The 26611-nt window shown below is 35.6% G+C and overlaps 1 long non-coding RNA gene across 1 annotated transcript; it reads right to left on the bottom strand.

Annotated features, from left to right (window-relative positions):
* Positions 1 to 2002: 2002 nt before the first annotated feature.
* On the bottom strand, positions 2003 to 20301 carry LOC135277722 (uncharacterized). The gene is made up of 3 exons (XR_010345320.1): positions 20206 to 20301; positions 3059 to 3143; positions 2003 to 2471 (listed from the first exon to the last, which is right to left on the bottom strand). It is a non-coding gene; the product is annotated as an uncharacterized LOC135277722 (long non-coding RNA).
* Between the last annotated feature and the right edge of the window lie 6310 nt (positions 20302 to 26611).

The following is a 26611-nucleotide window of genomic DNA, read 5'->3' as shown; positions in this document are numbered from 1 at the left end:
AAGGAGGGTCTCCCTGTGCCGACAGCTTCATACTTAGAGCTTTTTCATTTTCTGTCAAACACTTGTAACAACTGAAATATTCACACATGATTTTCCTCTACGTCATGCATTTCTGTTAGAGCATCTAAAAATCAGTACTTCTTAAATCTATGCCTGTATTTTCCTCATGCTTCCATGCAATTCTTCGAGTTTTTTGTTTGTCTCGTTTTTTATTTTTGAGACACTCTCTATCTGCTGCCCTGGATGGAGTGCAGTGGTGCAGTCACAGATCACTGTAGCCTCAACCTCCGGGGCTCAAGGGATCCTCCACCTCAGCCTCCTGAGTACCAGGGATCACAGGCATCAGCCACAGTGGCTGGTGCTTCCATGCAGTTCTCTAAGCAACTACTGGCTCACCCTCTAAAGGAATTATAGTTGAAAGACCAATTTCTTTCCTACTTTATTTCTTTTAAAACTTACCTTTTATTTATTGACTGATACATAATGTTTTATGTACTTATGAGATACATGCGATATTTTATTACATGCTTAGAGTGTGTAATGATCAAGTCAGGGTGTTTGAGTTATCCACCACTTTGAGTATTTTTTCATTTCTGTGTGTTGGGAATAATTAAAGCCTTCCCTTCCAAGTATGTGGAAATATACAATACATTGTTGTTAACTATAGTCACTCTGCTGTCAAATAATAGAACTTACGCCCTTTATCTAACCTATGCCCTTTGTCTAATATCTGTCAAATGATAGCTATTGATCTATCTTTCTTCATTCTCTACCCCCACTCATCCTTCCCTGCATCTAATATCTGTCACTCCACTCTTGACCTTAATATGAAATCAACTTTTTTTATCTCCTGCATATAAGTGAGAACATGTGATATTTGTTTTCTGTGCCTGGGTTATTTCACTTAACACAATGAACTCCAGCACCATCCATGTTGCTGCTAATAAAATGATTTCATTCTTTTTTTAATAACTAAATAGTATTCCATTCATATATATACCATATTTTCTTTATTCATTCATCCATTGATGGACACTTGAGTTGATTCCCTATCTTTGCTATTGTAGATAGTGCTGTGATAAACATGTGAGTACAGGTATCTCTTTGATGTATTGATTTCTTTTTCTTTGGGTAGATACCCAGTAGTGGGATTGGAAAGTCAATATAGTAGTTCTGTTTTTAGGTTTTGGAAAAATCTCCATGTTGTTTTTCATAGTAGCTGTACTAATTCACATTTCCACCAAAAGTGTATAAGAATTCCCCTTTCTCCACACTCTTGCTAGCATCTATTATTGTTTTTGTATTTTTAATAATAGCCATTTTAATTGGTGTAAGGTGATATCTCATTGTGTTTTTGCTTAGCATTTCTGTGATGATGTTGAGCATTTTTTCATATACTGTTGGCCATTTGTATTTTCTGAGGATTGTTTATTCATATGCTTTGCCCATTTTTAATAAAATTATTTATTTTTTATTGTTGAGTTTTCTGTATGTTCTGGATATTAGTTCCTTATCAGATAGATAGTTTGCAATTTTTTTCTCCCATTCAGCAGGTTGTCTCTTGACTCTATTGATGGTCTCCTTTGCTGTGATGAAGTTTATAATTTAATTTAGTCCCATATATATATTTTTTGTTTTAGTTGTCATTGATTTTGAGGTCTTAGCCATAAAATCTTTGCATAAGTCATTGATCTGATGTGTTTTTCTTATGCTTTCTTCTAGTAGTTTTATAGTTTCAGGTCTTACATGTAAATCTTCAATCATTTTGAGTTGATTTTTATATATTTGTATATTGTGAGAGACAGTTCAGTTTCATTCCTCTGCATATGGACACCCAATTTTCCCAGCACCATTTATCGAAGAGAGTATTCTTTCCCTAGTGTATGTTCTAATGTCTTTTTCAAAAATCAATTGGCTATCAATACATGGATTTGTTTCTATGTTCTCTATTCTGTTCCATTTGTCTCTGTGTATTTTTATACCAATATCATGCTGTTTTGGTTACTATAGACTTACAATGAAAACGTATTTTGCAGTCAGGTAGTGTGATGCATCTGGCATTGCCCTGTTTGCTCAGAATTTGACTATTCTGGCTCTTTTTTGGTTCCATACCAATTTTAGGATTTTTTTTGCTATTTCTATGAAAAATGACATTGATATTTTAGTATAGACTGAACTGAATCTGTAGATTGCTTTGGGAAGTATGTTCATTTTAATCATGTTAATTCTTCCACTTCACGAGCATGGGGTCACATTCCATTTGCATCCTTTTCAACTTCTTTCATCAGTGTTTTATGGTTTTTCCTTGTAGAGATTTTTTACCTCCTTGGTTAAATTTATCCCTTTTTTGTAGCTATTGTAAATGGAATTGCTCTCTGTTTTCAGCTGTTTCATTACTAGGGTATAGAAATGCTACTCATTTTTGTATATTGATTGTGTATCTTACAACTTTACTGAAGCAATTCCAGGTCCTGAGGTCAAGAAATTTTTGTTGCTGGACAAGGAAGAGTAAAAAATAAGAGAAACAAATTGAACACCAAACTTTTTTCTACCTATTGACAGCACTTATAACACAAATACTCCATAATTAAAATGGTTTTTAGTATAAAAAATATTAGTAATCTTTTCTTAGCCAGATCTTAGAGAATAAAGATAATATTGGGGAGTGTCGAATATAATGTTTACTTATGAGCAAATATTCATTATTTTTCTCAATACTGATGTTGCTATACTTTGGTGGAGGGGGAAAATGTGAGAAGGAAGCTCTAGAGTAGAGAGACTTAGATATTTTCCCAACTTCTGAGATACCTTTTGTTGATTTAAAGAGCCTAAGAGCTTAGAGGTAAACAAGATATATATGCACTGAAATTTAAACGGAATACTTGTTTCCATTTGGCTTTAGAAATAAAATACATACTTTAGTGGCCAATAGGTATATATAAATGATCCAGTTTATGGACCACTATGTATGAACATTTTGAAATCATAGGCAAATTGGTACTTTTGTTTGTTTGTTTGTTTTTAAAGATCTAAGCTTCCAAAGTAAATGTTTTCCTGCCTTGATTCTACTTCTTTTCTGCCAAACTTTAAAGTCATTCCACAAAGTCAAATGTTTATTCTGGATGAAAGCAGCAAAACATTTGCTATACAAAAAGCTAAGAGAAATGAAAAACTTAATGGAATTTTCACTTCTCTTAGCTTTTTGATAGCAAATAGACTGTCATAATATAAAATAGTCTATTTTAAAATAACAATTAGCAACAAATACATATTAATAGTACACACCTTGGGATTGGTGGTTTGCCTATTAAAAATGTAGGAGTCTAACTCTACAGCTAGCAGACTATTCTTTCCATCTGTGAATACTGGTATTTTCCAAATGTCCGTGTAAGGAAACTTAAACAGAGAAAACTCTGTGCTGTAGATAGCAGTTTTCCACTAGATAAAAACTGATGGATTCCCTTATCTCTTAGAATACACCATCTGTATTTGTCAAACTTTCTGAACATTGCAGGAATCTGGGCTGTGTACCTGCTTGGCTTTCTCCTGATGACTGACCTGACAATCAATGACCATGTGGAGAGGGAAGGAGCTTTCTAACTCTATGAGATTGAGAGTTTTCCATGTGGGGCACAGGACACAGCTCAGTATAGTTAAATTATCAGTTTTTCCACACAAATGACCCAATTTATGAACTGTCCATACCTCTTTTTCATTTGCATTGACCTTTGTAGTGCTTTTTCAAAACTATATCAGATGGTGAGAGAATCAATACAAATACATAAAATAAGAAAAATGAATACTTAAAGTTTTTAGCTATGGTGTTTCTAAGCAAATCTAATTTTAATTTCTGCGTTCAAATGGAAACAGATACATAGCTCTACATGTGGTTCAATTAGGCATAATAACTTAAATTTATTGAACTTACAATAATGGAAGTGTAAGTTTGATTCCAAAATGGATGTGAGAGGGAAACGAAAGGGATGGAAAGCAGAGGAGATATGGAGGGAGAATGCATTTCATTTTTTGAACAAAATTTCTGATTGAATGGTGCTAAAATTCTCCACTAGGCAAAAAGTAGGTGCTGTGCACAGTATCACAGTGGCCGCTTGACTTAGGATACAGGCCTATACGCCAATCTTACCAGCATTAGGTGTATCATAGAAGTATCTATTCAAAGGAAATGCCCCATATTCCAAGGAATTTATGAGCCCTAACATCACAGAACAGTCCCATTGCTTTTGGCTAGTGTGGGTAACGGAACTTTAGGAATGGAAGAAAATGTCATTTTCCAGTGAGCAAACAGAAACCTAGAAAAGGCAAATTTACAGTTCACAGTTCTCCAACTGCTTCTGTTAGAACTGAGACCTGGTTGCCTCTCCTGAGCTGTTTGTGGATGCTCTCACAGTAAAATTCCAGATGTTAAAATCATATTTAATAACCATGATATGATATGTTAAATAATTTAATAACATAAATATGATATATTTAATATATATATGATGATATGCCTATTTTACCCCTGGTCTTTCTCTTCCAAACCCATAACTCCATTCTAATAGTGAGAAATATATCAGACAATATCAGTTAAGGGACATTCTAAAAAATGCCTCACCAGTAATCTTCAAAACTGTCATGGTCACCAAACCAATCAAAGTCTGATAAACTGTTGTAGCCAAGTGTGAGTAGTCGATATAACTAAATGCATTATGCATCCTAGATGGGGTTCTGAGGCAGATATGGGACATTGGATAAAAACTAAGTAAATTTGAATAATGTATGGACTTCAGTTGAGAATAATGTATCAATATTGGTTCATTAATTGAGACAAATACATTATAATAATGTAATGTGCTAATAATAGAAGAAACTGAGCATGGGGTATATGAGAGCTCTCTATCAAACAGCAAATGCTGGTGAGGATGTGGAGCAACAAGAACTTAGTGCTGGTGGAAATGAGAAAGAGCTCAGCCACTTTGGAAGAGAGTTTCATAGTTTCTTACAAAACTGAACATACTCTCACCATACAATCCAGCAATTGTGCTGCTTAGTGTCTACTCAAAGGAGTGTCAACTTACATCGACACAAAGCCTGCACACAGATGATTATAATTATGAGCAATGATCAGCTTTATTCAAAATTGCCAGAACTTGGAAGCAACCAAGATGTCACTTAGTAGGCTAATGGATAAATAAACTTTGGTACACCCGAACAATGGAATATTATACAGCACAAAAAGAAATGAGCTATTAAGCTGTGAAAATGCAAGAAGGAAACTTAAGTACATATTGATAAGTGAAACAAGACAATCTGAAATGGCTACATAGTGTATGATCCCAGCTATATAACATTCTTGAAATGGCAAAATTTTTATAGATTTTAAAAATCAGTGGTTTCTAGGAGTTAGGGGACAGGGGAAGATGAATAGGTGAAACACAGAAGATTTTTAGGGCTCTAAATATACTCTATATAATATTATAATGGTAGATAAGTTTTATTATGCATTTGTCTGAGCCCATAGAATATACAACATCAAAAATAAACCCCAATATAAACTACAGACTCTGAATACTAATATATGTCAGTATAGGTTTATAAATTGTAATAAATGTACTAATATGGTGGAGGATTTCAATAGGGCAGAGGCTATGTATGTGTGGGAGCAGGTAGTATATGAAATATCTCTGTACCTTCCTTTCAGTTTTGCTGTAAACCCAAAACTGCTCTAAAAAATAAACTCTTTTTTCTTCAAATCACTATTAAAATCATCTTCATCTATGACAAGTATGTACAACTTAGTTAAGCAGAGATTTGAGTCATTGATTGTTAGTACAGCTATGATTACCTATTGGCTTTGTAGGGAAATCATAACCAAACCTAATTTTCCATTTATAAGGTTATTATGATCCAAGAATGTTTATGTGAAATAATGATCTATTGGACCAAGATTCTGGAAATTTTGACTTTTACCCGATTATAAACTCATGCATTTTTAGAGACAATTGCAGCATGAAACAGCAAGATAAATTTTCCAGAAAAGAAATATTTCCATTTTGAGCTGATTCATCTTCATAATTTTAATTTTCTAATTAATGGAATGCAATTACTTGCTAACTCTTTTATATGAATCATTTATTATCTAGTAATGGAAAGATTGCAGATTTAAAAAATAAAATTTATAAAATTATATTGAATCAGAGAAAATATATCCTACTTACTGGTTTATCCTGACCCAAAAAAAAAAAAAAAAGTTCATGACCACACATTGCCTTAATTAAACATTTTAATTAAGTTCATTCTAAATTTACATGCATTTGTTAAAAAAAAATACAGAGAAATCTATGTACCTTTCAGTTTCCCCCAAGGGTAGCATCTTACATAACTATAGTACAGAATTACCACCAGGAAAATGACAGTGCCATCCATTAACCTTATTCAGTTTCATTAGTTCTGCATGCACTAATTTGTATGTGTCTGTGTGCCTTGTTCCATTTTATTTTTGTCACAGGTGTAGATTTATTTAACAACCATCACCATCAAGACATGCAACAGTTCCATCACCACAAGAATCCCATGACAGTTACACACTCTTCCATCTGTTCTCTTTCCCCCTTTCTCAGTCCCTAACGGTAACTAACATATTTTCTATCTCTATGATTTTGTCATTTCAAGAATGTTTCACAAATGAAACCTCATAGTATGCATAAGCTTTGAGAGTAGCTACTTTCAGGTAGTATAATTCCCTTGAGATCAGTTCAAGTAGTTGCATGTGCCACTAGTTTGTTCTTTTTTGTTGCTGAATAGTAATCCACGGTGTTAATGCTTTTCAATAACTCACCCACTGAAGACTATGAGGTTGTTTACAGTTGGGGCTACTGTGAATAAAGTTTCTGTGAATGTGTGTCCCTGTTTACATGTGAACATAAATTTTTATTTCTTTGGGATAAATGTACAGGGTGAAATTGTTGGGTTATGTGGTAAGTGCAGATTTAGTTTTCTAAGAAATTATAAAACTCTTTCCTAGAGTGTTTATATTACTTTACATTCTCATCAGCAATATGTAAGTGGTCTACTTTCTTTGCATTCTCACCAGCATTTGACATTATCACTATTTCTGAGCCATTTTAATAAGTGTGTAGGAATGCCTACTAAATATGGTTTTAAATTTGCATTTCCCTAATGGCTAATCTTCTTCTCATGTGCTTGTTTACCATTTGTATTTTTTTTTCAGAGAAATACCTATTTATGTCTTTTGCTTACTTTCGAACTGGAGTACTTGGTGGTGGTATTGTTTCTTTTTGGATTTTGAGAGTTTTTATATATTTTAGATTCAAGGCTTTTGTCAGGTATATGATTTTCAAATATTTTGACCCCACATGTAGCTTGTGTTTTTATCCTAACAAGGTCTTTCAAAGATGATAATCGTTATTTTTTTATTTTTATTTCCATCTCAGAGTCCAGTGCCCCTCAGACCAATGATGCTTTACATATATATGGGAGATTTTTGAAAGCCTAGATCAGTGTCTACTATAATCGTACCAAAGAATCATCAGTTGGAAAGTAGTCTTATTAATTTAATTACAAAATACTCATTGAGTACCTATAGATCATGCCCTTGACCTAATGGAGCTTACATTTTGTGGGAGACGCAAACAAACACATGAGCAAGCATGTCTTTCTGTGTATTTACATTTATAGTTTTGTATGTATTCTCCAAATCTACCCAGAGTTCTACAATTCAAGAAGTTATGAAAACCAAAGATTCTTTCATAACTTATTTGGCGGCAAAAACCTGTCTTGAACTGACATAAAGCTATCTATAGTCTTTATTTATCCCACTTAAAATTCATTACTAGTGATGAATTTTACCGTAAGTCACTGGCTGAGGCCAAGTGTGTTAGGAGGGGTACATAATACACAGTAAATGTCCTATATTATCTTTCTAAAATTTGGGAGGAACATGTCTTATTTTGGAAGCACATTTATTCTCAAAGTTTTGAGTTAAAGGAAGGTAAACTTGTATTATTAAATGCAGGAAGAATAGGTGCTACAATTAAAAATAAAGCAATGAAGGAGAATACTGTTTGAGACAGGGCACCAGAGAAGGCTTGTCTGAGGATGTGTCACCTCAGAGAGATGCAGAGGAGAGCTATGGTGAAGCAGCATCCCAGGTTAAAATAAAAAACAGGTGTAAAGATACCTAGACCCAAGAAAACCATGCTTGGGGAATTAGAAACAGCAAGGACACTGAGCCTGGAATGGAGTGAACATGGTAGAGAGTAGTAGGAGGCACGTTTGGATTTTCAGTCAGACCATATCCCCTAAATTAAAGAATAAAATTATCCAGGTGTTTTCCCTTTGTTCACTGTAAACCAAAAAAAAAAATAAAAAAATAACTGACACAGGTCTCAATCAATTTAGAAGTTTATTTTGCCAAAGTTAAGGACATGCTTGTGACACATCCTTAGGAGGTCCTAAGACCATGTGCCCAGGGTGCTGGAGCTACAGCTTCATGTTTTAGAGGGACATAAGACATCCACCAATACATGTAAGATGTGCATTGGTTTTGTCCGGAAAGATGGGACAGCTCAAAGCAAAGGGGATCAGGAGTTTCAGGTCTTAGGTGGATTCAAAGATTTTCTCATTTGCAATTGGTTGAAAGGGTTTATTTAAAAACTTAGAATCAATAGAAGGGACTGTCTGGGTTAAAATAAAGGATGGTGGAGACCAAGGTTCTTAATATACAGATGAAGTCTCCAAGTAGCAGGCTTCAGACAGAATAGATTGTAAATATTTATCAGACTTATCAAGTGCCAGACTCAGTTAATATTCTTCTGGATCAGGAGACAGACCTGGAAAGGAAAGGAAATTCTCTATGGATTGTAGATTTTCCCCCATAAGAGACAGCTATACAGGGCCATTTTTAAAATATGTTGAAAAAATATATACTTTGAGCTAAAATGTTTTCTTTCTTTCAGGGCCTGCTATTTGTCATGTTGGTATCATATTGCTACAGAGTCTGCTTTGACAGTCATGAGGTCTCTGTTTTAATGTTAATATTGGTCAGTTGTGACTGGATTTTAAAGATAGCAGGGTATAATGGGGCATTTATGACTCCTCTATCCCATCATAGCCTGAACTAGTGTTTCAGGCTAACTTTGGAGTGCCCTGGGCTGAGACGAGGACACCATTTAGTTGGTTATTGAGCTTAGGATTTTATGTTTGGTTTATATCATAATTGCTTGTATTCTCTTTAAGTCATTTCTCTGTGTCTCAGTTATAATCTCTAATATGGCTTAATTGAGACTTGCAAACACCTTGCTTATTTTTTAGTACCTGGCACTGACTCAGCTTATGAAACAACAAAAAGAGTTCTAAATCTTCCATAAAATAAAGAGTGATAATACCTTGGTACATTGAGCTAGAATATATGTAATAACACCTTAATATATGATTTGAAGTCCTTAGGAAAACAATGATTATTTTCAAATGCAAAATTATAATATTTTTAATTTAAGAGCCATTTTTAAGATAAAATCAAAGTCATTATTCAAAATTATTGAATTGGCCTTTTTCCTTTTCCCTTTATTAAATCATTTTGGTGGCTGCCATCTTAAGAAATGAAGATTTTTGCCAATTCCATTACACTTGATGGGTACTTTTCTGTATCAGTTAGCAGTTGATTTTCATGGGATGCCCAAGTCATTAATAAAGATGAAGATATATAGTCACTTATTAAGTGAATTCACATCTGAGAAGGATAAATATTTAAAACAAAATACAGGTAGATTTAATGTAGAAGGGTCAAATTCAATTCTGGAGACAGAATAATCTATTGACTACAAAGTCTAATCCTCTCTGATATGTCTATAGTTTGTTTATTCTAATGCCAGCGTGAGGACCTCTTTCTGTCCCAGTGTCATGTTCCCCAGTCTGGAGGTAATAATATTATTTTAATGTGAAAAATGAATAAGTAAATAAATAATTACTTCTCTGATACTGATACCATCCAGCTATAGTAAATTCTAAATCTACTTCCCTCTGTGACCATGCTGCACCCCCAGTGTTTCCTCAAATAACTTCCAGAACTTTCCAGAGAAGCTTTACAGATGATCACAGGCAAGTCCTTTCAGCCTCACTGTCTACTGAGTTCTATAGTGCCTGCAAAGCTGGGCTGTGTGAGGTTTTACCCTCTGAGGGCTCTAAGTTCTATTCAAAGGAATGGCCTCAGTAAGCCATAGCTAAATCCACTGCTGGAGATGGTGCCTCCTGCTATGAATAACCCCAGTGCTGACACTCCTGTGCTATGGTGGGTCCATTCTTTCTTGCTATATTTACACATGACCTTAGAAAATGCCTCTTTGAACACACAACATCTCACAGAGGCTTTATGAGTTCAAATTCTTTTAAGTTTATCTTTGCCATGAAGACATTTCTTTCTCTTTTTGACAGAACTCATAAGGATTAAAAAAAAAAAAAGTTGAATGTATTCATTTGCTAGGGTTGTCATCACAGAGTATCACAAACTGACTAGTTTAAACAGTAGAAATTTGTTTGCAGTTCTGGAGGCTAGAAGTCCAAGACCAAGGTGTCAGCAAAGTCAATGCCTTCTAAAGCCTCTGTTGTTGGCTTGTAGAAGGGCTGTCTTCATCTTCATATGAAGTGCTCTCTCTGTGTGTCTGTGTCTTCTCATAAAAACACCAGTCATACCAGAGTAGGGCCCACCCTAATGACCTCATTTAATCTTGAAAGGGTAAACAATCCACCAAAATGGTATGAAGATAACTTTACCTTAAGAATATCTAAACAATCAGCAGCCACAGAATGAAACATCATCTAAACTCAGCAGAGACTCGCCAAATACAACTGCCATTTACCCCCTCCAATGCAGTTTCCTATTTGAGGGTTAGGTTGGTTAATTCTATGTGGCAACTTAATGGGGCCAAGAGGTGCCCAAATTAAACATTATTTCTTGGTGTGTCTATGAGGGTGTTTCCAGGTGCGATTAGTGTTTGAATCAGTAGACTTAGTAAAGTAGACAGCCCTCCCTAAATGGGAAAGCATCCTACCACATACTTGATCTGGGACATCAGTCTTCTCCTGCCCTTGGACCAGGATTTACACCATTGACTTCCCTGGTCTCAGGCCTTCTGACTTGGACTAAAATTATACCACTAACTTTCCTACTATGTGGGCCAATATCTCATAATAAATCTCTTCATGTATTTATATATTATATATATACATATATATAATTGGTTATCAATAATACGTCAATATATATTATTGTTTCTATTTCTCTGGAGAACCCTGATATAGGAGAAGACTGGCCTTTAGCACCAGGAAGCACAAATTTCACTGTCATAACACCCACCTTCCCTTCAGGCTGAGATTTCAGCCTGAAAGAACACTGCCCATTTCTACTAGCATCAAAAAACTCATCAGGACTTTCCATACTTCCCCACTAAAACCCTAGACACTGGCCACAGCCAATTACCCTCCTTTTGTTTAACTAGTATATGGACTTATGCCTCTAGCTATTCACTCATTACTGTGTGTTTCTGTATATGTGTGAATTAAACTTATCTTTTCTCCTCTTAGTATGTCCATTAATTTACAGATCCTGACCACTTGAACTTAAGTTTACAGAAAGATATTTCTTCCAATAATCTTAATTACTTCTTTAAAGGCCTAATCTCTATATTTAGTCACATTCTGAAGGTACTATGGGTTAGGATTTTAATATAGATCTTTGGGGAACACTATTTAACACATAACACTGAGCTACAATTTCTCCAAATCACCCCTTCTCTCTGATATTAAAAAATAAGTCTTAGATAAAGCTTATAAGTCCCATTTCTTTACTCAGAAGATCTCAAACAATTATGTCAAGCAAATCTTGAAGAAACTAACCTGCTTTCCCACTAGGTATGTCTAGGTGTGACTGATCCTAGTGGTCAGGGTCAGCAGAATTGAAACTGAAGCTTGAATGTATATTGTGTTCTGTAAGCTACCTAATATAAACCAAATGTGTAAAGTGTGTAATTGAGAAAATATTCCCAAGTGATCAATAATTTAGAGCAACATTCATTATTTTGCTTCAGGTATCCCCATAGAGACACCCAAAAAATGGGTCTGGGTTATTAATCTGGGCTCTGAACATAAGCTGATGAACAACTGAAGAGAAACAGAAGACCCCATAAATAGGTGTTAAGAGAGGACTGTGACATTTCTAACACAGCTGAATACAAAATAAAAATTAATCAAGTCATGTTCTGTAAGCAATAGTAGTTCTAGAAGCCTTGACCTCAGTTACCTCACATAGCAACCAACTGACAGATAAAGTGCTGACTGGATTTTCAATCACAAAAGATTTGGGAAGAATTCACTGGAGACTGTTTCTCTTAATGAGTCCATCCCTTGCCCAGACCTCCTCCCTCACTGAGCTGATGCAATAAGGTGTATTCCTTGGCATCTGATAATTGGCATTAAGTCAGCCCTTTGGGGAGTCATTTATGATAGCCCACAACAGATTTGAGTATGTGCTTTCCATGTAGATGCATTTCTTAGATGGAAAAAAAATCCTCAAATGAGCATTGATGGCTTTATTTCAAGCACATTAATTTGGTCATTTCCCTTATGAAGCAGTTTTTTTTAACTCTATTATTTTAAAACCTAAAACCTGTATGTGTTGGTCTATTCTTGCATTGCTGTAAGGAAATACTTCAGACTGGGTAATTTATAAAGAAAAGAGGTTTAATTGGCTCACAGATTTTGCAGGATGTACAGGAAGCATGGCTGGGAAGGCCTCAGGAAAGTTATGACAGAGGCAAAGAAGAAGCAGGCACATCTTACATGGCCAGAGCAGGAGGAAGTGGGGTGGGAGCGGGGTGTGTTACCAGACACTTGTAAAGAATCAGATCTCATGAGAACTCTGTCGCAAGACCAGCACCAAAAGGGGAAGTCCATCCCCATGATGCAACAACCTCCCACCAGGCCCCACCTCTAATACTGGGGTTTATAATTCAGCTTGAGATTTGGGCAGGGACAGAAATCCAAACCATATCATTCTGCCCCTGGCCCCTCCCAAATCTCGTTTTCTTCTCACATTGCAAATTGCAATCATGCCTTCCCAGCAGTCCCCCAAAGTCTTAACTCATTCTAGTATTAACTCAAAAGTTCAAAGTTCAAAATCCAAAGTGTAATCTGAGACAACACACATAGTCCCTTCCACCTATGAGCCTGTAAAATCAAAAACAAGTTAGTTACTTCTAAGATAAAATGAGCGTATAAGCATTGGGTAAACCCACCAGTTCTAAATGGGAGAAATTGACCAAAAGAAAGGGCCTACAGGCCCCATGCAAGTTCCAAACATAGCAGGGACATTATTAAATCTTAAAGCTCCAAAATAATATTTGCTGACTCCCTGTCCAATATCCCGGGCAGGCTTGCACAAATAAATGGTGGGCTCTCAAAATCTTGGGCAGTTCTGCCACTGTGACTTTGCAGGGTTCGGCCTCCACAGGTGATCTCATGGCTGGTGTTGAGTGCCTATCACTCATTCAGGTGCAGAGTAAAAGCTGATACAGAATGTCTAATGCTATACTGTAGATGATTGTTAATTTTTATCTCTTCATAAATAATGTAAATGTATTTGACTTTGAAAAGAGAGGACTATAAGAAACTGATTTAAGGAACAGTATGAGTTTCCATATTATAAATATTTAGATATGCTTAAGAATATTTGTAGGTTCCCATATGTCTATATGAGAACAAGACTCAGGTCCATTTCTTTTATTATTCTTATCTTTATGATTGCCAATGGTGCATGACAAATAATAAATGTTTAAGAATCAATTATGAATAATGAATGAAGGTAATATGACTACTTGAACATGGAATCAAGGAGATGGCCAAGTTGATACTTGACACAATGCTCAGCCTTGTGATAGGCCCTGTGCAGAATACAAAAGATGTCCAAAGTGTGGTCTCTGTTCATGCAGACTTCTAAAGGTCTACGATTTAATATCCAAATATTTTATTTCATTTGCTAAGCATTGAACAATTAATATAGGCAATAAATAATTGCAATAACAAGAGTGAGAAGAAAAAGAATCAGCCAGGTATATATGGAATACTTCATACATGCCAGTCGTTGTTCTAAGCCATTAATTTGTCTTATTATTTGCAATGATCTTGAGGTAAGTATCATTATTGTTCCTATCTTATAGATGGGTAAAATAGTTTTTGTCCTCAGGATGTATGGAATCAAATCTAAGTTAAGTTCATAAGTAGAGGTATTATTTTATCAAAATTTACCAATTGTATTAGTTTAGTAATAAATGTGATCTTACCAATTACATTAACAACTTTGCCAGTTTTTTGGGGTTTTTTGTTTTTTTGTTTTGAGATGAAATGTCACTCTGTCACCCAGGTTGGAGTGCAATGCGGCAATCTCAGCTCACTGCAGCCTCTGCTTCCCAGGTTGAAGTGATTCTCCTGCCTCAGTCTCCTGAGTAGCTAGGATTACAGGTGCCTCCCACAAAGCCTGGCTAGTTTTCGTAATTTTAGTAGAGTCGGGGTTTCACCATGTTGACCAGGCTGGTCTCAAACTCCCAACCCCAGATGATCTGCCCGCCTCAGATTCCCAAAGTGCTGGGATTAAGGCTTGAGCCACTGTGCCCGCCCTAAGCTTGCCAATTTTTAAACAAATATTTCTAATATAGAAAACCATTTTGTAACTATCTAAGATTTTGATAGCCATCTTATTTCCAGTGCACAAAATTTTACGAAATTACTGACCTTCACAGAAGAAAATAAAACCAAATACTGAAAAAACAAAACTATTTCCACGTATAGAATTAATGGAATCAAAATTAATTTCTATCTCTGAGAACAGGAAAAAAAAAATGCAACATACAATAAAGATTATGTTTATCCTAAGAATACTATGATATTCTTTTAAAAGTAATATCATAATCAAGAGATGCCTTTTTAGTCTCTTACTGATAATTAATTTCAGTTAATATAATATTTAGTGTTACACACCCTGGAGCCACAACTTAATTCACATATTGTGAAATTCTTTCACATATCCAAATGTGAAACTCTAAACATGGAGAAAGAATCTTTAATTTTGTTAAAACTGAAAGAAAATGGGACAAATATTTCTAGCACTACTATAATCTTGAAAAAGTGATCTTAAAAACGTTGAAAACACAAAAATATTAGATTCTATTCCTAATAAAATCAATGCTGGTTATTATTTTTTCATTCATATATCCATTCAACAAATGATTATTTAGTGCTTACCATGTGTTAGACATGGAGCTAGGCACTTTTTTAGTGAAAATTGACATGAATTCAATGTCTAATTATGTGAATAATTAACAAAGTACCATCAGATAGTGCAGAATTTTTTATATGACCTGAGGTTAAAATTCTTTGTTTCTTAATTTATTCATTCATTATTTTTTGTGTGCCCACTTAACAGAGATGCATTTTAAAATATAAAGTGACTTTGTTACCATTAAAAAGATTAAAATCATGGCAAGAAGAAATTTTATTCAGCCTTGCATACAGCATTGAAGACTTAGTCTATGATGATTTAGATATACTACACTGCCCTATTAAATGTAATGAAGTCATTAATTACATTGTGTAAAGAATCTAGAAGATTAACCTGCCAATGCTAGAGAATTAACTTGCCAAATGCTAGAGAATTAGGAATGTTAGAGCAACTAAGAATATGGAGACACAGGGATGGTAATAAAAAATGCTGGTGGATAAATAATCTATTTACCAGATTTTTTTTGCAGCAAGTAGTCTTGTGACAAATTCTGGCCAATAAAATATAAACAGAAGTATTATATATGCCTTCCAGGAAAATTCTGACATCTTGTATTATTAATGTTAGTAACCACCTAAGATACCAAAATAGGTTTTGCAGAATAAAGAGACAATTAAAAGAAAATGGTTTAAAGTACAGAATTTTCAGTAATACAAATAGTTGGAGAATCAAAAATATTTATATTTGTTTATATAAGACAAAAATGCAGTATGTACATTTTCTGTGCTGTTTCCTTTGTTAAATAATATAAATGTTCTCCAATAGCATTGTATTTATCATGATTAATATGAAATGATGGAACACTCAAACGCTGATATTTGATGGATACAATTTCAAGTCTATCTGTTGGGAATACAGGAGCTATACAAAGAGTTCTCAGTCCCTCACTGCCTAAGAATACTGGGAACAGGGCAAGGAAATTCTATTAGTGCTTTGAGGTTCAAATTACAGAAATGCTTACCTAAAGTGGTTTAAGCAGTAAGAATACATGCTATTTCATATAACAAAAACTCTGGAGGTAGATGGTTCCAAGGTAGGTTAAATTAACAACCCAATGAAGTGAAAGTTCAGCTCAAAGTCTTGTGATCCTCTGAGCTTTTCCTCATGCTCTCAAGATGGCTGCAGCTTCTCTGATCATCAGGCCTCACATAATAATGTCTAAAGGCAGAAACAGAAACACTGTCTCAGGAAGCCTCACCACACTTCCCTGTAAATTTCTCTAGGCAATATACCCTTGCCTGAACTAATCAATTGCCTTACTAATGCAAGTAGAGTGAATTGTATTGATTGGCTTAGGCCAAACTGTACTCCAGCTTGGAGACCTAAGAGGGGCCCAGAAAGTTTGTGGATGATGAATATCTATTAAAAATCATGTTGGATTAACGATAAGATAAAGACACAAAATACAGCTGTGGGATTGGCAAATACGTTGTGGTCTTTCACACTGAATGCTGATATAAAGACTAGAAATAGGCTCACTAAAATTTCTCCCAAGTCCATGTAAATATTTTATGTATACAATTGTTTTAAAAAAAGGTTTATGAATTTTTTCTGTGACAGAAAAGAACAGAAATACAGATAAACACTAAATTTATATATTTCCCATTTAATATAAATAAATCATCACATACTATAAAATGTATTAGAACATGATAAAAATTTTAAAAACCAACAGCTATTTTATAAGATTATTGACAATTTTAATGATACTCACTTATGTAATGGAAAACAAAATTGCAAAGCCATTTTAGATAGTTTTTTGTGAACTGCTGCAATAAACATGTATCTTCTATGAATGTTAATGCTATCATTTCTTTTTCTGGAAAGGACAAATAATCATGCAAAATGTTCAGCTAAGTAACATAACTATGGATGTTGTTTCTGCCACACCCTAAGTTTGTCTCTCTCGGAGAAAGTAAACATGTCTGGAAATGCTATGAGGTGAGCTGGGCTCAGACTTAACTTTGACTTCTGTGCTCAATTTCAACCCGGGGACTGGTGTTAGGAACAATTGCTCTAAGTTTTCAACAATAACAAGACCCAGGTAAAGTAAAAAAAAAAAAAAATTAAAGACCAACATGTTGGAAAACATATGAAAGTTTTTCAATCAGTTATTAAGAGTATGAAATATTGTATAATTTTATGAGGATTCACTTGAAAGGTATTTTTAATTCATTGCCTCTCATATCTAAAAGATATCTTAGTAATAGTCTGTTATGTCTCTTCAAATTACTAATGAATACATGGAGGACCAGAAATATCTAAGATTCATCAAGACCAAATAGTTAATGGGTAGAAGAATTAAGAAAAATACCCAGGTGTTGTGATTACTAGTTCATGTTTTTCTACTTAGGTCTGTTATTCCAATCATTTTAGTAATCTTACTTCTTTATAACAACAATGCAAAAATTAAAGATAACAAAATATAAACAGTGTTTCATTTAAAATGAAACATTCTTTATGCAGATTGCCGGGGTCACAACCGGCAGGGGTCTGTCCTGCAGACCTGAACTCAACAATGGATGAATAAATTCACTCAGACACAATATTCAGTGAACAACCGTGGCCACTCACAGACACTCGAGGAGAGTGCTGTAAAGAGATAGCAGCTGCCGGCCACAACACACTGGCCTCCCCGCCTTTATTCAGCACACATTAAATGACAAAGGCTTTGCATCAATACCACTAGAGGGTGAAGATTAAAGGCCAGGTTCCGAGGCCGAAATCAAACACCATTAGCAAATAATATCCCTAGTGGACCTCCCTCTGAGAGAGCCATCCAAAATGAGCAAGGGTTAGTTTATAGGACCACATGAGTAAACAAGTTAAGTAAATTTCCTACATTACTTTGTTTCTACTCTAATTTATTTAACTAAGGGGACAAAGCTGCCTTCAGCTAAGTATTATAATAAAACCCTTAAGCCTTCCAAAAGGGTTTGTGTATATTCTCTATAACTAAAATTTATCCCACTAGCCTGACTGAATCCCCACACAAGATGTTTATTACAGCTTCATTTATAATTGCCAAAACTCTAAAGCAACAAAGATGTCCTTTGGTAAGTGAATGAATAAATAAATTATGATATATCCAAGCAATGAATTATTATTACTAAAATAAATGAGCTATCAAATCATGAAAATACATAGAGAAAACTTAAATGAACACTATTTTTTTTTTGAGACGGAGTTTCGCTCTTGTTACCCAGGCTGGAGTGCAATGGCGCGATCTCGGCTCACCGCAACCTCCGCCTCCTGGGTTCAGGCAATTCTCCTGCCTCAGCCTCCTGAGTAGCTGGGATTACAGGCACGCGCCACCGTGCCCAGCTAATTTTTTTGTATTAGTAGAGACGGGGTTTCACAATGTTGACCAGGATGGTCTCGATCTCTTGACCTCGTGATCCACCCACCTCGGCCTCCCAAAGTGCTGGGATTACAGGCTTGAGCCACCGCGCCCGGCCAAATGAACACTATTAAATAATTGAAACCAATCTGAAAAGGCTACAAACTATAAGATTCCAATTATATGACATTCTCGAAAAGACAAAACTGTGAAGTCAGCAAAGAGATCTGTGGTTGCCAGGGGTTAGGGGGCAGAGAGAGATGAACGGGAGGAGCACAAAGGATTTTAGGGTAGTAAAAATATTCTGTATGATATTTCAGTGTGGATAATATCATTATAGATTTGTCCAAACCCAAAGAATGTACAACATCAATAATGAGCCCTAGTGTATCCTATGGACGCTGAGTGATAATGATGTGCCAGTGTAGCCTCATCAATTATAGCAAATGTATCATTCTGGTGGGGGATGTTGATAACAGGGGAAGATGTGTACGTGTCAGGGCAGGTGTATATGAAAAATGTCTGTATCTCCAATTTTGCTGTGAGCCTATAACTAACTGTTCTAAAAGAAAAAGTCTTTAGAAAAAAAAGCATCCTTTATTTTAAAAGAAAAGGAACCATAAATAATGATGAAAACATGAAAAATTATATTTTACATAGGTACTGTCTCTGAGACAGACTAATATCTTCATGAATGTTTATTAACTGTGATATTTTATTTTTAAAACTTTAATTTTTATTTTTAAATAAAAATTATTAAATTATTATAAATTATTAACAAAATTATAAATTATTAAATTTAAAAGTATTTTTAAATGTTTAAAAATTAATTTTTTGTTTTAAATTAAATTGTTAATAATCAAAATATATTTGGGCATAGTAAATAAAATTGAATGTGTGTGTGTATATATGTATCTATATATATATATATCATAAATCTCACAATTCAATAAAACTCTCCTTTTTGTTAATAACAGTACTATGGTTATCACTTAGTAAGTTCCATCCAAATGCCATTGTTCTTCGTATATAATAAACTTATGTTATCAGTATATTTACTTCACATGCAGTCAAATTTTAGCTAAGAATAAATGACATTATGTTCCAGGAACTTTCCTAAGTACTTTACACATATTTACTTAATCCTGTCAATTTCTTGTGAGGTTAGTATTATTAGTATCCCTATGAATATTAAGGGTTACAGGGTGGTCTTAGTAGCACCAAGCCTCATATCCTCCCAGAAAAAGTGCAAAGCATGGAAGAAGGGAGAGGCTTCTTGTGAGAAGTTCCTAGAAGTCTTCTCTTCAGTTCCCATGAGCTAGCAGTGGAGGTGGTGCAAGGAGAGCTGAGAAAGCAAGGGTATGGGAGGTGGACTCTGCCAATAAGGAAGGGTGAGAGGAGGAACAGCCTTAGGGCAAGTACAGTTATATCAGTAGCTACTGCTTCATAACAAACCATTCCCAAAAAACTGTTTAAAATCGTGTATCGTTTCTAAATGTGCTATGGGTCACCTGACCTGTGTCAGGTTCTGGTATCTTGGCTGGGATCACCAGTGCGTTTGCATTCCATTGCTGGGTCAGCTTTTGTAAAACTAGTAGAGAACTACTGGTAGTCCTGGATCAATCTCCTTTGAAGCATTTCTCTTTATTCTTTTTCCATTTTCATCATTTGGTGCTAGAGCCAGATATTGAGGTCACTATGTCACTATGAGGTTCAGAATCCTGACTACTTCATAGTAGCAATTCTGGGTGAAGTACATGTTAAAGAAGAAGCACATCTTTAGTTTCCAATACCTGGCATTTGGTTACGGGGTGGCTGCTTTTCTGCGTGAAACAAGCAGGGTCACTGTCAAATTACAGCTGCTAATCTTGAGGGATTTATGAAGGACTCCTTAGAAAGTTCTCTACTGAGCTTCCTTAAGGAACTAGAATATGTAAGTAAATTACTGTACAGAATGGAGGCATACTATGCTAATCACAATTAATAGACAGTATATTCCTTAAGAAATTCATATCATTTGAAGGAAAAATTAGATTAGTAACTCTACCACATAATGTATTTATCAGTTACGGAATTTTTTCTCACTTCTTCAGTCCATTGATTCATGCTTTAGAATATGGTCATGACTGTTATTGGGGTTATCCTCATCTTTATTCCTGAATAGTCTCTACTTTGATGGCACTGCTTATGTTATATTGATGTAGTTTTGATTAAGTTTTACCACTGATACGGCTCTGATGAGTGGAGGGACACCGAGGCTCTTGTCTTGCGTGAATTAGATAAAACAACATGGACACACATGGATTGGTTTTAAGGAGCAGAGAGTTTAACAGGTGAGAAAAAAAAAGAAGGCAGAAGGAAGAGGCTCCCCAATACTAAGGCATAGGGACGGGGGCTCCAAAGCTGAAAGAGGAAATCCCAAATGCCACAGATACCAGCCAGTTTTATGAGTAGGCTGGAGAAGGCGGTGTTTGATTTGCAAAGCTGGCCCAGGGATATGTGGGGGCAACCATGTTGCTAGGAACATGTGGGACAAGGGTAAGAAGGCTGAGGGAATCGCCATGTTTGGGTGAACCCAGTTTCTAATGGTCTGCATTTGTATATCAAAGGTTGCTGGCCTGGCTCTAAGAGCTGCTTTGAAAATGAAAACTTCTCAAGGACCCCTGGTCCTATCTGCCGAAAACAATTACTTCATAACTCCTACAACACCACTAGGCATGGAAATAATTTAGAGGTGGAGACATTGGCAAATTTGTATACATGCAGTTAACCTCCCTTCCTGGTAGATATGAGAAAACTGACCCTTGAAAGTGAAGAAAGAAAAATGACTTGTCTAAATTAAACAGCCAAACAATGAGAGTCCAATCCCTTTGGACTTGTTTTCTCACCTATAAAATAGGTAAGGCCATATCCCAGGAACATCCTGTCTTTGGCAAACAGTACAAAAGGAGAGTTTGATAAACACATTTGTCTTCATGAATATCCAATCCTACTGGTATTTACAATCTGGATACATTCTTGAGTCTGGGGAGAAGAGAACACTGTAGAGATGCTCAATCTAACAGAAAAGAGCAAGTAAAAGTCTTATAACTTGTATGAATTAGTTTTTATTAGGAGTGAGGAAATGATTTCTGCCAGGAGAGGTGGGAGTTTGGTGGGGAGAGTGAGGATATTGCAGCCACAAGAAGCTTGCTCTTGGATATATGCTGTTCTGATTGGAAATTGTATTTTATTCATGTAGTAGCCATCCCTAGTAACTGCTTACCTACTTAGGAGTTTTAGTGAACAGAACCTAATTAAAATATACCTTCCTATATAGCCTCATATTATCCTTTTAATAAGTTGCCATTGAAAACTACTCAGAAGATAGTTAATGTATTTTAAAGATAATAAGCATTTGGGAATCTGGATGAAAAATTTTAGTTTTAAATGTAATATCTTCTGAGAAAAGATAACTGATTCTTGGTCATTGTTTCAGTGATCTGAAAGAATCCATGCTCTTGGGAGACAAATTGTGAATTCAAATTATAGAATATAAAAACAAGAAAGGACCTTAAAAAGTATCCAGGCTCAAAGCCCTGCTTTTAATGATAAGAAATTAGGCTCAAAGAAGAGCGTAATACACAGGAACAATTTCACGGATTGCTGTTTGCTTCTTTTTCATTTATTAACCTACTGAATACTTGCTGTGTCTCAGCATTGTTGGCTGGCAGAGATATAATCATAAACGAAACCCCAGAATAGCATAAAAGCATGTTCACAATGCCTTCCTGACTTGTTTCAGGCTTATATTCCCCCACTCCCCCAAGCTATCAGCCTCACCAGAAACCTCAGACACATCTTGTTCTTATCAGCCCCACTGTCTTTGTTCATGTTTTTGGTCCTTTTAAAGTAGTTGATTACAATAGCTAATACAAGTAGATGGTAGAAAAATCCCAGAGGTATAAAAGGACAAATACAATGAAAATCTCATCTCTCTTTTGTCTGTGTTTCCCTGTCACTCACTTCCCCTTCCCAGAGATAACCACTGTTTCTAATTGCATATTGTATCGTCATGGAGTTAGCCTATGGATATGTAAATATATATGCATGTATAATTGGTAGCCTTTTTTCTCACCAAATGTTAACATGTTTTGCATGTTGTTCAGTACCTTTTACTTTTGAGCTTAAATTTGTGTGTTTCCTTCTAAATTTGATGCTAATTTTTTTAGATTAATAAGGTCTCTCTTTACCTGGGCTTTGGTATACTCAGATGATTTTTAACTCAACCTAGGCCCTCTATTAGATTATATGCTTTAATTGTATTATATAAAAATTATATCCTTTAATTCAATTTATTTAATTCTCTAATAATTCAATTAATTCATATTGGCATTCAGAGGGCTTCAGAGTCTGTTTACCTGCAATCTATAACCTGATTTCATACCACTGTCCAACTCACACTTTGGTATCATTCAGCCCATTTCTTTATTTCCCCTTGAATGCTGATGCATATTCCTGCTTCTGAGACTCTGCTAGTTGTGTTTCTCATAGCATTCCCTTCTTCTCTCTCATTACTACATTCTTTGAGACTTAATTCAATCCTCATCTCCTCCATGAAGACTTCACAGCTATTCCCACCCACGTTTGTCTCTTCCTCTTTCATATTCCTGATCCATTTTGACATAGTCACATGCTATCCTTTATTTCAGCTCAGTGGGACTCAGCCATTACTCAGATTGTTGCAAGCTATATTTTCCTGGCAAGTTAATGTTTGCAGAAATCATGTAACCTCTTTGGATCTGTTTTCTCACCTATAACATGAGAAAAGCAGTATGATGTACAGCAATTTCATGGAATTTGGAGTCTGATAGATTAGGGTTGTATTCCAAAGTTTGCATCATATTCTGTCCCTTGGGGCTATTAGAAAATGGCTCTAAACTCTGTTTTATAAAATCTTCAAAATGTAAATAACTCCTTCCTTTTGGGGCATCTAATAGAATAATTAATGTAAAGCTCTTGACATACAATAAATGCCCACTTTTTTCATGTATAGTATTTAGTTGAGTGATACTGATGTAGAAGTTACCATTAAATATTTTACTGAATATTGATTATGTGTACGAGGCATTGTATTGGGCACTAAGGTAGGAAGATTTTCATGCTTAGTACCAGGACCTGGCATATGGAAGGTACCTAGAAAATGTTGATTCAACTCCTAGATAAGAAAAAGTCCCTCAAATGCAGGATTCAATATTTTAGAACACGGCTATGTACATTTGGTTTTTTTAAAAAGTCTATAAAATTAAAGGCTTCTAAATGTATCACTAAGGATTGCTTTAAAGTTCAACATAATCTTTTGAGGAAATTATGAGCCCCAATATAGAAATACAAAGTATTCAAAATATGTAAATAATAATTGTTCTTACGTTATGTAGATGTAAAATAATCTCCGAAATTATAGGACAAATTACATAAGAGTCCAAAACAATTGCCAAGGCCCTGAGACAGGAGTGTGGTTCTCATATTCAAAGAACATCAGAAAGACTAGTGTCACTGGGGCAAGTTAAGTGAGAGATAAAATGAAGTTAAAGGGGATTGTGGCCCTGTCTCCCAGTTTCTATGGGAATTAACAGTCTGACTTGAGGAATGGCTTATTCCAAGTTGTGAAACTATCCCATCATGAAGATAGGATAAAGTTTATTTTTCCATCGGGGAAGGCCAATTTTCCTTTGGGTAAGGCCAAACAGGTGGCCAATGATCCTCTCCTGGCACAGCTTTTAAACACTTTCCCGCTTTGTGTTTCAGAAAAGTTGAACTCCAGACCTTTCTCCTCTATTGCAATAGATTTGAATAAAGTCTTTCTAACCTGTGTAACTTTGTATAGTGTAATTTTTTCCTTGACACAATGATGATGCTAAGAAGTGGTGGGATCACTGGATATATTTTGAAGACAGGATTTTCTGATAAATTAGATGTAGGCTGTGAGAAAAATAGAAGACTCAAGAATGATGTCAGGCCAGGTGCAGTGGCTCATGCCTGTAATTCCAGCATTTTGGGAGGTTGAGGCAGGCAGATCACTTGAGGCCAGAAGTTCAAGACTAACCTGACCAACATGGCAAAACCCTGTCTCTACTAAAAACATAAAAAATTAGCCAGTCATGGTGGCATGCACCTGTAGTCCCAGCTACTTGGGGGACTGAGGTTGGAGAATTACCCTAGCTCAGGAGTGAGCCAAGATCACGCCACTGCACTCTATCCTGGGCAATGGAGTGAGACCCTGTCTCAAAAGAAAAAAAAAAAAAAACAATGTTGTCAAAGGAGTCCATGAACAAATGGATAAATAGAGTTGTCACTGACTGAGATGGAGAATATTATGAATATGGCATATAGGGGCAGTGGGTTGGAAAGTTCAGGTTTGAATATGTTGAGTTTGAGATGTCTTTTAGATTTTACAGTAGACATTTAAATATTGAAAGTATGAATTTGGAGTTAAGAAGTTCAGTCAGAACTAAAGACATAATTGTGGATATTGTTACGGTTTGAATGTTCGTTCCCTCCAAACTCATGTTGAAATGTAATTCCCTATGTGCCAATATTGAAAGGTGAGACTTTTAAGAGGTAATTGGGTCATGAGGGCAGAGCCCTCCTGAATAAATGAATCTATTCATGAATTAATAGATTAATGAATTATCACAAGATTGTGACTGGTGGCTTTATAAGCAGGGGGAAGAGAGACCCGAGTTAGCAAACTTGGTCCCCTCACCATGTGATACCCTGTACTGCCTTGGGACTGTGTGGAGAGTCCCCACCAGCAAGAAGGTGCTCACCAGATGTGGGCTCTCAACCCTCAACTTCTCAGTCTCCATAATTATTAAAAATCAATTGATTCATATTATGTGTGTGTATGTATATATATTCTCACACACACACACACACACACACACATATATATGTATATATATGTATGTATATTTATATATATATTGCCCAGTTTCAGGTACTCTATTATAACCAACAGAAAACAGACTAGGGCAGGAGTCTTCAAAATACAAAGCATATATCAAACCAATGCCTGGATATAAAGAGTGTGATTAGAGAGGAGAAGACTAAGGACTGAATCCTGATCCACCAGATCAGTTTGTGGGACAAGAGAACTTCCAAAGAGACTGAGAAGGATGGCTCAGGAGTCAGAAATCCGAGAGCGCTGAAGTCAATAGAAGAAAGGGTTTCCAGGAGAAAGAAATGATCCTCTCTGTCAAATGCTGCTGATAAAGTTAAATATGAGCTGAGAATTGGTCACAGGATTCAGCAACTTGGAGGTCACTGGTGATCTTGACTAGTGCCATTTAAATGGAACATAAACTGGACTGGAGTAAGTAAAGAAGAGCAGGAGGTGGGGACTGGAGAAACTGAGTCTGGTAAGGAGTTTTTGGTGTAAAATTGAATAGAGGGATGTGTCAGTAACTAGAGAGAGAGGAGTAAGTTTGTGTCTTAGGTTTGTTTGTATATAAGAGATGGCAGAAAAGCAGAGTTGTACTGATGGGGAAGATACAGTAGAGAAGCATGTTTTGATGTTTTGATAGCATAGGAGAAAGACAAAGGGGAGAACTGCTAGAGTGAGACATGATGTCCCTGAGTGGGGGAGATAACAGTAAATCCAGAGTCTAGCGTACCAGATAGGGAATTAGTCAAGTGATGAGATGCATCATATTTCTACCGGAAGAGGAGGCAGACATTTCACTTCAATAACAGAAAGGAAGGGAAAATATATGGGCACAAAAGCTGGCATGGATGGGGAATGTGGTAAAGGAGGTTTATGAAAATTCTCTTCTGATTGCTTTTAAATTATATTTTATGGCAAATTGTATTTAATGGCTTTTCAAAAATCCATAGAACTTTAATATCAGTTATGAAATAATAAAATTCCAGGGAGGTTTTAA

Source organism: Aotus nancymaae, unplaced genomic scaffold (assembly GCF_030222135.1).
Source record: "Aotus nancymaae isolate 86718 unplaced genomic scaffold, 86718_ANA_hifiasm-v0.15.2.pri h1tg000033l, whole genome shotgun sequence".
In the NCBI taxonomy this organism is placed as follows: Eukaryota; Metazoa; Chordata; class Mammalia; order Primates; family Aotidae; genus Aotus; species Aotus nancymaae.
Note: the sequence above shows the minus strand (reverse complement) of the source record. Positions and strands in the feature narration are given on the sequence as shown.